At 35.9% G+C, this 13,982-nt stretch overlaps 1 protein-coding gene across 2 annotated transcripts in view; it reads left to right on the top strand.

Annotated features, from left to right (window-relative positions):
- The first annotated feature begins 1,324 nt into the window (after window positions 1-1,324).
- The window catches only part of LOC114468425 (interleukin-4 receptor subunit alpha), a 29,678-nt gene continuing 17,020 nt past the window's right edge, over window positions 1,325-13,982 (top strand). For both annotated transcript variants that reach the window (XM_028455311.1, XM_028455320.1), the window contains exon 1: window positions 1,325-1,459. The gene's annotated coding sequence lies outside the window, so the exon portion shown is untranslated. The remainder of the gene's footprint in view (window positions 1,460-13,982) is intronic.

The following is a 13,982-nucleotide window of genomic DNA, read 5'->3' as shown; positions in this document are numbered from 1 at the left end:
CTAACCTCATTTAATTGAAGCTGATAGATCTGGTAGCAGAACCACACTCAGTGGGTGGGGGTTGGGGATGTTAACTCAGTAGAACCTTGTAAAGGTGCTTGGCAATGCCCAAGAAGCCGAGGCACAAATGTCATCCAGGGGCACACCTCCCAGGGCTGCCCACGACGAGGAGACACTTCGTGGAGTGACACCGCACTCCAGACGGCATAGGATGCCTGGTTGATCACATCTGCAATCCAGTGGGACAACCGCTGTTTCGAGAGAGCACGACCTCTCTTGGGGCCGCCATGACACACAAATACTGTAGCTGGTCGGATCCACTTTTATCGGCAAACCCTCGACGTATGCCCCTAAGGCCAGCACTGGGCAGAGCAACGCTGACCTGCAGCTGTCTTCCCCTGGGGGGTTGAACCGTGCCAGCAGTATTGGCTGATCACAACTGGACCTTGACTGAACCTTAGGCAAAAAAGTGGTTGTTGGCTACAAGGTGACCCCAGAGTGACCAGGGCATGAAGGATCTAAAGACAAAGCGTGGAGCTCCCCCACGCACTTTGCTGTGGTAATGGCGAGGAGGAAAGCAATCTTTGCTGATAACCATCTCAGATCTGCATCTGCCAGGGGCTCAAAAGGAGGCAGACATTGGCTGTTGGGCACAAGGGGCAGGTTCCAAGTTGGTACCCTCTGGGGTTGAGGTGAATGAAGTCTCATAGCCCCCCCTCAAAAATAGAGAAACTAACCTGTCACCCAACAGTGCTGTTTTCTACCCGAGCATGGTGAGAGTAAATGGCAGCTACATAAACTCTCAGGTTAGAGAGGGAATGACCAGTATCCAAAAGTGATTGCAAGAACTCCAGGATTGATGGCAAAGAGCAGTGCTCAGGGTGTAAATTCCTGCCTGAACACCAGGCCGAGAACAGCTGCCATTTTACTAAGTTAAGTACTGATATAGAAGCTTAATAAATGCAGACAAATCACACAAATGAATCATTTTTTTCAGAAAACTTAAAACTAAAAGTATCTACTTCCAGCAAGTTTTAACGCCACAGAGTTAAACAAACAGATGACAGGTGAGAAATCAAAGGCTCTGCTGATAAAGTGGCCACACATGTGAATCATCTGACCTTTTTCTTTCTATTCAGATATAGAAACAGCTTCTGAGTGACATATATGTGCAAAGTGAAGGAAAAGCACACACACGCGGGGGTTTTACCTTCTAGTTTCACTCTTCTGTCACGCTGTCACTCCCACAAAGGGAAACCACAAAAAAAAAAAAATCACACTTTTTGTTCTTACTATTGAGGCACTTTTTTCCAATACGTGAGATCATGAAACAAAAGCGAGACATTTTCAAGGACAGGAAAATGCTTTCAGTTCAGCTCGTAGCGTGTTCTCACAGCTGCAATACTTCACTCAGGGATCATTTATTTGTGGGAGAATCTGTGCACTGACATCTGTGCAGGTACGTTCTTTTAATTCTTCTTCACTCAGTTTGTCACATGAATGAGTGTATTGAATGACAACCTAAATAAGAATGATTCATCAAATTTCTATCTGTAGTAAAATTATTAGCACAAAGATGAGCAACTTTTATCACGGTGAGCAACAGAAATATGACTGTATCTGATGTGATACAGGTGAGTTATAAATTGAGGTTTTTTCCTGATGATGTGTCGGTGTTTCCTCAAAAAATAACTCAACTGATTAAGATAGAACAGAGATGGCAAAAGAGACACATTATCTACAATATTTTCAGCATTATTGACCAATCAGAGCATTAATACAGGAAACAACAAAGGCTTTGTGTTTGTTTATTGTTGTTTTCTTGGTTTCTTTTTGTTATTTTGTGTTTTTCTGTCATTTTTTGTTGCTTTGTGTAATTTGTTGTTTTTGTGGAAATAAAAGATCTACAAATTTAGCAGTTACACAAATAATAGAGGAAACCTCAGTATTAATGAGTATTCATGTATTTAAAGAAAGTATTTGATACAATAGATCATTATATATTGATGACTAAATTGTATTTGTATGGCGTAAGAGGAATAGTCTTGAATTGGTTAAGTAGTTACTTACAAAACTGGAAACAATTTGTTCTCTTTGGGAGGTTATGTTTGAACAGTGAGTGTGGAATACCCCAGGGTTCGGTTCTGGGACCTAAACTTTTTATATTATGCATTAATGATATTTGCGAGCTCTCAAAAATGCTGCGATTTGTGTTATTTATAGACGATACAAATGTATTTTGTTCAGGAGACGATTTAAAAACTATATCTGGATACATTGAAAAGGAAATTGCTTTTACTTAGATATTGTTCTAATAAAAATAGCTTATCATTTAATTTATATTTTGATAGCACTTTGAGATGACTTTTGTTGTAATTAGCGCTATATAAATAAAGCTGAATTGAATTGAATTGAATACAATTATTTTTAATATTAAAATGATTGTGGAAACTAAATTAAAGACGAAGTTTCATATATATATATAATGGTACTGATTCTACTGAAATTGAGAGATTAACTGAGTTTAGATTGAAGTTATTTTGGATGATCAGCTGTCATAGAAAGCTCATATATCGTATGTAAAAAGTATTTTCACGTTATCTATTTGTAGTCATCTCAAATGTTTTTGGTGTATTTTTGTGTATTGAACTTTTTTAGTATTTTTGCAGTTTTTGTGAATTTTTCTGTATTTTTGTGAACTTTTGCTCCTTTTGTGTATTTTTGCAGTTTTTTTTGTTCTTTCTGCCATTTTACGCAAAATTAATGGTAAAATATAGATTTTAAATCATTGAAGTGTGTGTTACCCCCACACTTCAACACAATAAGTGAAAAATGGCAAAAATAATACAACAATATTACATTCTCAAAATATTGCAAGGTAAAACATACTGAGCTTTGTTCAAAATACAAATGTATTTAGACTCCTTACTTTTTACATACGATATATGAGCTTTCCATGACAGTTGATCATCCAAAATAACTCCAACGAATCTAAACTCAGTTAATCTCTGAATTTCAGTAGAATCAGTACCATCATAAAAAAATGACAATTCCTCTTTAATTTTGTTTCCAAAAACCACAGTTTTATTATTGAAACTGATTTTATTCAAATTGAATGATAACCTATTTTCACAAGACCAATATTTATGTAGAAGCACTTACTTTTCAATGTTTTTAAATCGTCTCCTGAAAAAAATACATTTGTATCGTCTGTAAATAACACAAATTGCAGCATTTTTGAAACCTTGCAAATATCATTAATACATATAATAAAAAGTTTAGGTTCCCAGAACCGAACCCTGTGGTATTCCACATTCACTGTTCATACATTTTGATACATAACCTCCAAAATGAACAAATTGTTTCCTGTTTTGTAAGTAACTACTAAACCAATTCAAGACTATTCCTCTTACTCTATACAAATACAATTGTCTCATCAATATAGGCAAGGCAAATTTATTTGAATAGCACATTTCATACACAAGGCAACTCGATGTGCTTTACATGATCAAAAAGTGCAACAAAAAACATTCAACAGCTTAAAATCTATAAGAACATTAAAGTCGGCAAAAAAAATTAAAAACAAACCAAAAAACATTTATAATATAGAAAGATCTATCGTATCAAATGCTTTCTTTAAATCCAACAATCTGTTGCTGTTGAGATTTCCTGTATAATTTTCGTACCTGCTAAATTTGATTATTTATTTTTTTTGGGTGTTTTAAGATGACGGGTGCTGCCAGTTTGTCAAGCTGAGGGAGAGATTTACAATCTTCTGAGATAATCTCATCAAGTCAATAGAATTTTACAGTTTTAATGTAAAAAGAAAAAGTAATTGCAGAGATTTTGGAAGCTTGTCACTGTCCTCAACAGAGTTTGACAATGTACGCAATTTCAATACATGAGTAAAAGTACAGATACTTCATGTCGAAGACAATTCCAATATAAGTCAAAGTAGCTCCGTTTAAGTATTACTTACTGTAAATAAAAGTACAAAATGATTTGTATGACAAATTACATAAGTAATGAAAGTAATAAAAAAACTCCAACATATATTTTTCATCATCAAACACTTAGCAGAATCAGTGACTTATTTGTTTAATATTTATTACAGTTGGGACTTAAACGTGTAAATTGCAATTAATTAATTATAGAAAAAAAATCATTTTTTGCACTTCAAACAGCACGGAACCGTTCTCTTTTCAAAAGAGTTTGGAGAACCAGAGGAGAAGTTGTTGCTGTGCGTCGTGGGTAATAATTTTAGTTTAATTAAAAACACCAGATGGAAAACTAAAGCCCAGTTGTGTGCAAGAAAGAGTTTGTAGATCACTGGAGCTCTGCTAGCCTCAGCTAGCACATCAATGCTAAACATGTAGCAGCTTGCACCTCAATGATAAACATGTAGCAGCTAGCACCTCAATGCTAAACATATAGCAGCTAGCACCTCAATGCTAAACATGTAGCAGCTAACACCTCAATGCTAAACATGTATCAGCTAACACCTCAATGCTAAACATGCAGCAGCTAGCACCTCAATGCTAAACATCTAGCAGCTAGCACCTCAATGCTAAACATCTAGGAGCTAGCACCTCAATGTTAAACATGTAGAAGCTAACACCTTAATGCTAAACATGTAGCAGCTCACACCTCAATGCTAGAAATGTAGCAGCTAACACCTCAATGCTAAACATGTAGCAGCTAACACCTTAATGCTAAACATGCAGCAGCTAGCACCTCAATGCTAAACATACAGCAGCTAGCACCTCAATGCTAAACATGTAACAGCTAGCACCTCAATGCTAAACATGTAGCAGCTAACACCTCAATGCTAAACATGTAACAGCTAGCACCTCAATGCTAACATGTAGCAGCTAACACCTCAATGCTAACATGTAGCAGCTAGCAGGGACAATGGTCCTAATGGAGCAGACAGTGTCTCCAATCCACACTGACACTCAGACAGGGTTCAGAGACAAAATGAATAAATCCATGAGTGACAAATGAACAAAGTCAGTGATTAATGATTGTAGTGACAGTCGACCACTCTGTGGTAGAGGATGTGGGCGGGGCTAGAAGCACTGCTACAGATAGCATCGTCTGACCCAACTTATCATCTGTTATGTAGAAAAACTATTTCAAACTAAATTCATCATCTTCATCAGTTGTTCTGTTTATTTCATGATATCCACAAATATTCTAATTATTTTACACTGTTTAGTTTACATTTCTCTGGAATGTTCTATTTTAATACAAAAACACATTTATTTTAGAAAGTTTACAAAAAATCCTGAAATGCATGAATATGTCTTACTTAAATTCAAGTTAATGTTTTGTGAACAATGCAGTCATAATATTATTTATTCATATTATACATTACGTTAGCACTCAGTGATGGAAATAATAAATGAGTTGTTTAAGCTCAGTTATTGTTTTCTTGATTCATTCATATACCAACATACATTTAAATTAGAAAAATGTTGCTTCTCGTGTCAAATATTGTTAAGCAATTAATTTAAATGCATCAAGAATAATTAATTACAAAGTCTCTAATTAATTAGATTAATTATTTTAATCGAGTCCCACCACTATTATTTATATTTAAATTTATATAAACATATATAAACTGTCACCCAATGATAGTACAACTGAATAACACTGTGGTGTTTCTTTAATGAGCACAACATTCAAACAAACCACATCAAACCAACCAAATCAAACCAAGATTCACAGAATGAACAAATAACTCTTCAATAGACTCAACATGACACAAAGTCTGAGATAACATCACCAACATTATATACGTATTATCACTGCAATCATACTTCCATTATACCAAGATGTAAGTCCTTGTTTTAATCAGAAATAAAATGGGTTAAAAGTGACCAATAATGGAGGAAAAAGTGGTGAAATGGGATTTAAAAAAAAACACAGAAATGTTTTCAAAGTTGCAAATTAGAGTGGGCAAAAATGGACAAAAAAAGTGATGAAAAAAGTTTAAAGTGTCAATATTGGCTTAAAAGTGTTAAGGGGTAATTTAATTTAAAAAGTAGAAATAATTAGTTTGAACTGGCAAATAATGGGCATGACAAATCATGAATGTGGTTAAATTGGCAAAAAATAAGCATTAAATATGGTGAAAAGTGACAATAATGGGTCAACATGTGACATTAGGTCGAAAAGTGGTGCAAAGGGTTTATAATTCTGAACGTGTCTTGAATATAAAAAAATAGGCAGAAAAGGCATTGAAATTTGATGGAGAAGTGGCAGAAATGGGAGTAAAGTAGCAAAAATGCATTAAAAGGAGAAAAAAAATGGCAAGAAAAGTTAGTAAAACAGGTTAAAATATGGTAAGTTTGGTGTAGTTGCAGAAAAAGGGTAAAAAAGGTAGGTAACATCAACAATGATCCAGCCTTCATTCTGTGTCTAAACACTAAATAGTGAGGGAGGCCTGATTAGGAATGAGCCAATCTAGAGCCAACCTTTGTCACCAGGCTGTAAAAACATGACACAGCTAATCACTTACAACCCAAACGCACTGACATCACCGGGAGGAGGAGACACAAGCAGGAATATCTGGGAACTCAAAGACTAGCGTTAAGGCATCTCAGAAAGAGGTTCACAAGGGCTAATAACAACAATCAAACAGAACCTGACACACCTGAGTTAGAACTGACGTCTGTGATATGAAAATAATAATAATAATAATAATAATAATAATAATAATAATAATAATAATAATAATAATAATAATAATAATAATAATAATGCATCAATTTTATATAGCGCTTTTTTGGACCCTTAAAGTCGCTTTACAGAATTAAGGGATTATTATTTCACTCCACATTTAGTGGTGGTAAGCTACTATTGTAGCCACAGCTGCCCTGCGGCAGACTGACAGAGGCGAGGCTGCCATGGTGCGCCATCGGCCCCTTCGACCACCACCAACACACGACATTCATACTGTGGGTGAAGTGCCTTGCCTAAGGACACAATGACAGATGCCACTGGGGTGACTGTCCCCCACTGTGGCCCCTGGAATTCTCAGTGGTCTCCATCCACCTACTAACCAGGTCCAGACCTGCTTAGCTTCACACATCTAATGGGATCGGGCAATGACAGGCTGGTATGGCCATATTAGAATCAAATCGGCAGAAAACTATATATATATAATATCTCAGCATTTCATCATGGTTTCACAGTCCAGTACTGTCCTGGTCCAGGACCTGGACCTGATGAGGTAAAAGGGCTGCACACTGACTTCCCAGGACTGTTGGTCCTGTTATTCCAACAGAATCCGGTCTGTGTGCAGGTTGTGTGTTTCTATAGATGTATGTTGTAAAGACCACATCAAAATAAAAACTACCTAAACAAACATAAGTACAGTAGACTAGCATCAATAACAATGTTCATAAGCAAGTATTAAAAATGAACTAGTATCTGATTAAACATGTGCATGTCTTCATGTCACGTTTTTATTCTCGTAAGGAGAGTTTGTTAAGTTTAGTTAACAATGTTTTCGGATATTTTAATTGTATTAAGTGAACACAACAGAGATAAAGGTGTTTGTATCTACCAGGCTTTAAATAAAGAAACAGCAGGTATTGTGTGTGTGTGTGTGTGTGTGTGTGTGTGTGTGTGTGTGTGTGTGTGTGTGTGTGTGTGTGTGTGTGTGTGTGTGCTCACTCTGTAAAGGCTGTGGGGTTTTTTCTGTTGGGGAAGTCCAAATAGAGAGGAAACAGATATGAAGAGAAGAGAAAAAGACATTTACGTAAAGGTTAGGACAGGGGTGTCAAACTCATTTTAGTTCAGGGGCCAAATACGGAGCATACTGATGTTAAGTGGGCCACAGATTTCAACATTATTGTGCCCTAGTTTGTACTTCCACGTGTACATAAAATACTAAATATACAACAAACTGACCATATCCAAGCAATAAGTGACAGATATCAGTCCCTACAGGTTATACACTTTAAATTTACAAGATTTTGTGACCAATTTCTATTTAATTAAGGGAAATTTTATATCATTTTTTGAGCAAAATTCAAGGATTTGGTAATGCTTAACATTAAAAATAAAATCATGTGATATACAGTAAGCACCAGGGAAACTGTGAGCCACCTGTAAATAATATTTAGTTTCACTCACACAATGATGCATGTTTTTGCTGTAATTTTCTCCTGCGGGCAAAAATTGGATGCTCTAAAGGACCGGATTTGGCCCCCGGGCCATGAGTTTGACAAGTGGGTTAGATTGTTGACAAGTCAAGTCAAAGTTTGCAAAGTAACAAAATAAATCATGCAATCTGACAAACAGAAGAGAAGTCATTTTCATTCCATATGGCACTCAATGTCTGGAAACAGAACAGAGTGAAAAACTGAGCATCAAATACCCACGTCTGCTGCAAAAGTCTTTTTGCATGCCGTGATACTCTCACACTCACATATTGCATAACCACTTGGTCCCAAGCAGTGGTGACCACCCTCAAACCAGTAGTACACTCTTTCTACAAAATACCAGCTAAAAAACCAAGGGAGTATAACCACTATAACATATTAAAGAAACATCTTCTTAACTTTGAAAACTACATATTCTACTCAGAAGTATGTCTGATGTATGAGCATACCTGTCAAGTTTTGGATTTGAAATGACAAAGCTCCAGTATTATATTTTAAGACAAGTGTATAGGAAATCTAAATTAGTCACTTGTCAACCAGGTGATTAGAATCTGGTAGCTCGACCTTTATTAACATTGAAATGCTGTGAACGTTCCTACTAGGGCTGGTGATATGGACCAAAACTCATATCTCAATAGTTTTTCTCAAAATGGTGAAATATGATGTAAATCTACATAATTCTATTTCAAGTTAAGTCTGACCAGAAAGAAAATTCTGGATTAAATTTGCTGACACTAAATGCAACACAGGCTCATTTATTAACAAACATCTGCACAATATGTGCCACTTTTGGCTTTTTCTCCTGATCCGAGCCCACGGGCATAAAGCCCGACTCATTAACTTAAATTGTTATAATTTTTCATTCTCTGGTTCTCTGGTGTTCACTAATGACCTATTAGACACATTTATTACAGACTTTACATTATTTAACACTTTATAAACAGTGTATATTTGTGGAGCTTGTGATTGGATGATTTTTCATGGTGACTTACGTGGTTCCTTCTGCTGTGGTAGACGTTATAATATCAGTTATTAATCTAACAGAACGTGTAACTGTGTCACATCCTGATGGTCTTTATGAAGATAAACTATATGTCACATTTTACAAAATATTTACACCAGTTCTTTGTTTTTTTCTTTGCCGTTACGTCTTCATTCATCATCTCTCTTCTTAGTTATTTCTGGGTTTGTTCCCGCTGTCGACACTAATCTAATCTAATCTAATCTAATCTAATCTAATCTAATCTAATCTAATCTAATCTAATCTAATCTAATCTAATCTAATCTAATCTAATCTAATCTAATCATCTGCAGTGGCCTGTGTGACAGTTCTCTCAAGGCTCGTGACTATGTTCAGTTTAGAGAGGATGAGGAATGTTTTTATTTATTTATCTTTTAATTATCATGACATTATAATACAGGATATTTACTGGATAACAATAATACGGGAAGATGGCGTAGAAGAGGGTTTCCCAGCCCAAATTTTGTTAGAATCGTCACAACATTGTAAACATAACTAACTGTGACCAAATACTTATTTTACCGAGGGATTTATCAATTAATTCATGAAAAATCCTACAACGTGATTTTCTGGATTTTTTTCTCATTTTGTTTCTGATAGTTGAGGTTTACCTATGATGAAAACTACAGGCCTCTCTCATCTTTTTAAGTTGGAGTACTTTCACAATCGGTGGCTGACTAAATACTTTTATGCCCCATTGTATATAATTTATTTTGGTAAGAAGAACATCACCAAAATGTAATCACCTGTTCCTTGACCCATTTATAATTTTTCCTGAACTTTTCAAGTTATCTTGCTAACACTGACAGAATCACTGACATATAAACGCAGGGTAAAACATAACTTCACCCCTCTCTGTGCTTCGCGGAGGTAAAAACCAACAAATTATTAATTCCATATATAGGTAAGGAAAATGTTAGTGCTACTTTCATGCAACAATGAGATATCCACCAATGGTACTGGCACAGTGAGGTTTATAACATACAGTATAATATTTCACTTACTTTTCCACATTTTGTGTTTCACAAACATTTTATTTTGCATGGTGTTGAAAATAGTTCCTGGTCTTGTTCAGATAGAGATGCATTCAGCATTTTTCACAGAACACATGGACAAAGTGGACTGCACAGTGCTTACATCACTGTCTGTTTATAATGTTGGTTACCAAATTATGCAATTTAAACATTTATTTAGATTACTTGGAAAATAAAAAAAAATACTTTTTTTTTGCTTGATATGTAAAATGCATGAAAATGAAATAAAATGAAAATTGACTGATTGAGAGTTACATGACCTCATAGACCTTTTTCAACATGGTATTACTTAAACACAGATTATGAAATACAAGCTACTATCACACTGTATTAACCCAGTAACTCTTCCTATTGATGTTTCATTAAACAAAAAATCTCACAGTCATCTTTTCAAAATTGGAAAAGTTCTTCTTCTAAAACCACCTGTGCAACTTTCCTCATAAATGACAATCTTGTAGAGTTGCTGGAAAGACCGCTGCTGAACTAATTACTGCCTCTGGGTGGATTATCCTTGTATTGCATGTATATAATCGTATACATCAGGTTTTTTATTTAAGAAACAAGTTATGACGAAATACGGCCAGGCCCGCAGAACATCTCTGTGCCAAATAGCACGTACCACATTCCAGAGAATACAGTCAAATGACTCGATTCCATCGAGTAAAAAAAGGTCTCAGAGAAACTCTTGACTTCCGCTCATAGATAATCCATGTCAAATTACAGCCTGATTCAACGAGCATTAACAGAGGAGTAGTCATTTGCCCCCTGGCAGATACGGACTAATGGGCCCCAATCCTATGTTGGTATGTGTCAATGATTAGGTACCAGCAACTGTTGCAATATTTGATCCACAAATAAATGAGAAAATGACTTTAATGAAAAACGCCAAAAAAAAAGGGGGGTGGGAAGAGCCCCTAACCGAATTGTGCGAGGCATAATCGTAATCTACGTTGAATTACCTTTGAAACGCTATATCACACGACTATGTTCCCATTAGTTTGGAAATTACCAGAAATTGGAGTTTGGCCCCGGGTCCCATTTCAAAGAAAGGGCTCAGAGTGTCTCATCATATTCATTCATAGAGTATTCATACCAAACTGCATTCCGATCTAACAAGAACTAACAGAGGAGTACTCATTTGAAAAATAATCCCCCCCCCAGTGACACGTACGGGGAAATGGGCTCCATTCAAATACTGGTATGTGCCAATGATTCGGTTCCACCAACCGTCGTAAAATATATGTTTGATGTATTAGGGTTAAAACTTAAACCCAAACAAAAAGATCCACACATGCATGATCTGAATGTGAAGTCACAGAAATAGTCTTCACACATGTGTAGACTGATATTTACTCAAATAAAATGACTGCAAACTTGTAATGCAACATTTACTCACATTTTTTTTTATTACTTGTGTCAATTATTGTTTACGACCACAACTCTCCAATCTGACACAACAGCTGCACAAACCTCGTGAGACTCTGCACTGCTTGAGTTTTGCAACACTTTTTGCGAGACGTCTGTTGCAAAAACAGATTTTTAGCTGTAGAAATGATAACCTGTTTTCATAGCGCTTTTGCGACACATTTCAATATGAAAACGTCTGAAATACCTCTTCATGAAAGCGTAAAAACCTTTTAGCTATATTTGAATGCTTTTTCGAAAATTCAGGTGTTTCCATTACCAGTTTTTTTTGCGCAATTTAGATTTTGAGCTTTTCCAAGGGTAATGGAAACACAGCTAGAACCTGCTTGTGGCTCCTGTGTACGTATATTTACACTGAAGAGTATTTAAGTGAAAGGAATTAACAGACACGGAAATCTAACGGTGGTGAAATTAGTTTGATAATGGACATTCAATTAGTATTTTCAGCCTAACACTGTTCATTGTCCAACATCAAACTAACTTCACCATGGTGGGAAATCATCTCTATTTATTCCTACAGAGTTCTGTTAGCTTAGCTCAGCTCAGCTTCTCTACAGGAGTGTGCTAACTCTCCCATTCCAGCCGCTTTTCAGGGAAATAGTCAATCACACAGAGCCTTTCCCTGAATCACCTCCCTCCTCCTGATCACACGTCACACCATCATACATTTATTAATGTTTTTCCTCCTTGTTTGATGTTTTGCTGTGTCTGGTCTTTTAGTGGAAAACATATCCTTTACCCTTATAACGTAATTACAAGCATGTAGATCGCATTTTAACCATTTCCATTTCACGGGTGTATGGTGGCGTTTGAGCAGTTCTTAATGGCACAATGTGGGCGGGACATAAAGTTGCTTTAATCAGTAAAAACAGCTTCACAGTTCACAAATCGTAACAATGTATGGTAAATATGGCACAGAATAATGACTTTGGTTACCATAACCTTTGACTTCAATTTCTTGCGCATTCGTGGTTGAAAAGTATAATGAGCCTATTGTTCCCAACCAGTTTATTTACCACAGAATACCCATCTTAAACACACTTTTAGCTTCACAGCACCTTATTGAGACTTTCGGAGAAAGAGTATAGATAATTCTAAAGGCTATCTAACTCTGTAGCTCTAAGTAAGTACTAGCATACCACATTGCCACACCTTATAAAGTGATTTTGGTGGTCGACACAGTACTGGGGGGGGACAATACCCAGACATGTCCTCTGTCTGGGGATATTTTAGAAATTAATAAAATTGTCCAGGTTTCTCAGGGACCTTGAACGCATCTTGGGAAGTTGGGAACATGTTAAAGTAAAAGACTGTAATGCCGCTAATATCCGGGAAAGCCCACCAGTTTCTGAAAGCGAATGAGTTGCTCTTTAAAGGCAATCTGGGTCATCACAGTCATTTTACTCATACGTCACAGAATCAATATACGATGCCGCTTTGTTTTGACAAAATCGTCACACACGAGGAAAAAAGAAAGAGAAGCAAAGTCCAAGAGAAAGGGAGAGAGATTCAAAGAGACCAAATAGCGATGGATTTCATTGAAAAGGTTATTTATTGAAGTGTTTATTTAATGATTAGTTTATGTTCTGTAAACCTCGAGTTTTTTCTCACACTTTTAGGCAATGTTTCTCATATTGTTTCAATTATTCGGAGATTTCAAGGTTTAAATGAGATTACAATAGAATCATTTTATTGTACAACAAAAATCAACAACATTTCAAAGATTCAGACAAAATCATCATAAAAACAACATAAAGGTGATTGACTTCAGTCACCACTGATTTCAGATTTAAAAGTCTTTGTTATAAAAAGAGAAAATTTTATACCTTATGGACAAGAACAACTTTTTTTATTTATCATATTGTTTATTTGCCGTTGCAATGTAGATTCAAGACAAAAAAAAAGGTTTTGACTATGTCCAGCTTTTTTATGTATTTCGTACAGGTATGTGAATGCTAAAGTGATGTTTAGCTTATTTGCTGACTGGCCTTTTAAGGTAACATGAATTACTTTCCCTGTTTGCAATTACTTTAAACATTGAAATAGCAAATGAAAAGGAACACAGTCAGAAGCTATAACTCCATCTATTTTTATTGTACCTTCACAGACAGGAAGTAACACTTTGGTTTAACATCAGTTTAAAAATATCTTCCTGATTTGTTTTTTTTTTTCCTTTAACGTTAGGACGCACAAAGCTGATCATTGTTGTGATGATAACTATACAACAGTAGCAGGAAGTGTAGATGTCAGTCAGCTTTCAGTTGTCGGAAAAAAGGAACTTTTGAGTTCTCAGAAAGCTATCCTGACCAAAAGCAGTACCTAAAGCCA

Source organism: Gouania willdenowi, chromosome 1 (genome assembly GCF_900634775.1).
Source record: "Gouania willdenowi chromosome 1, fGouWil2.1, whole genome shotgun sequence".
Taxonomy (NCBI): Eukaryota; Metazoa; Chordata; class Actinopteri; order Blenniiformes; family Gobiesocidae; genus Gouania; species Gouania willdenowi.
Note: the sequence above shows the minus strand (reverse complement) of the source record. Positions and strands in the feature narration are given on the sequence as shown.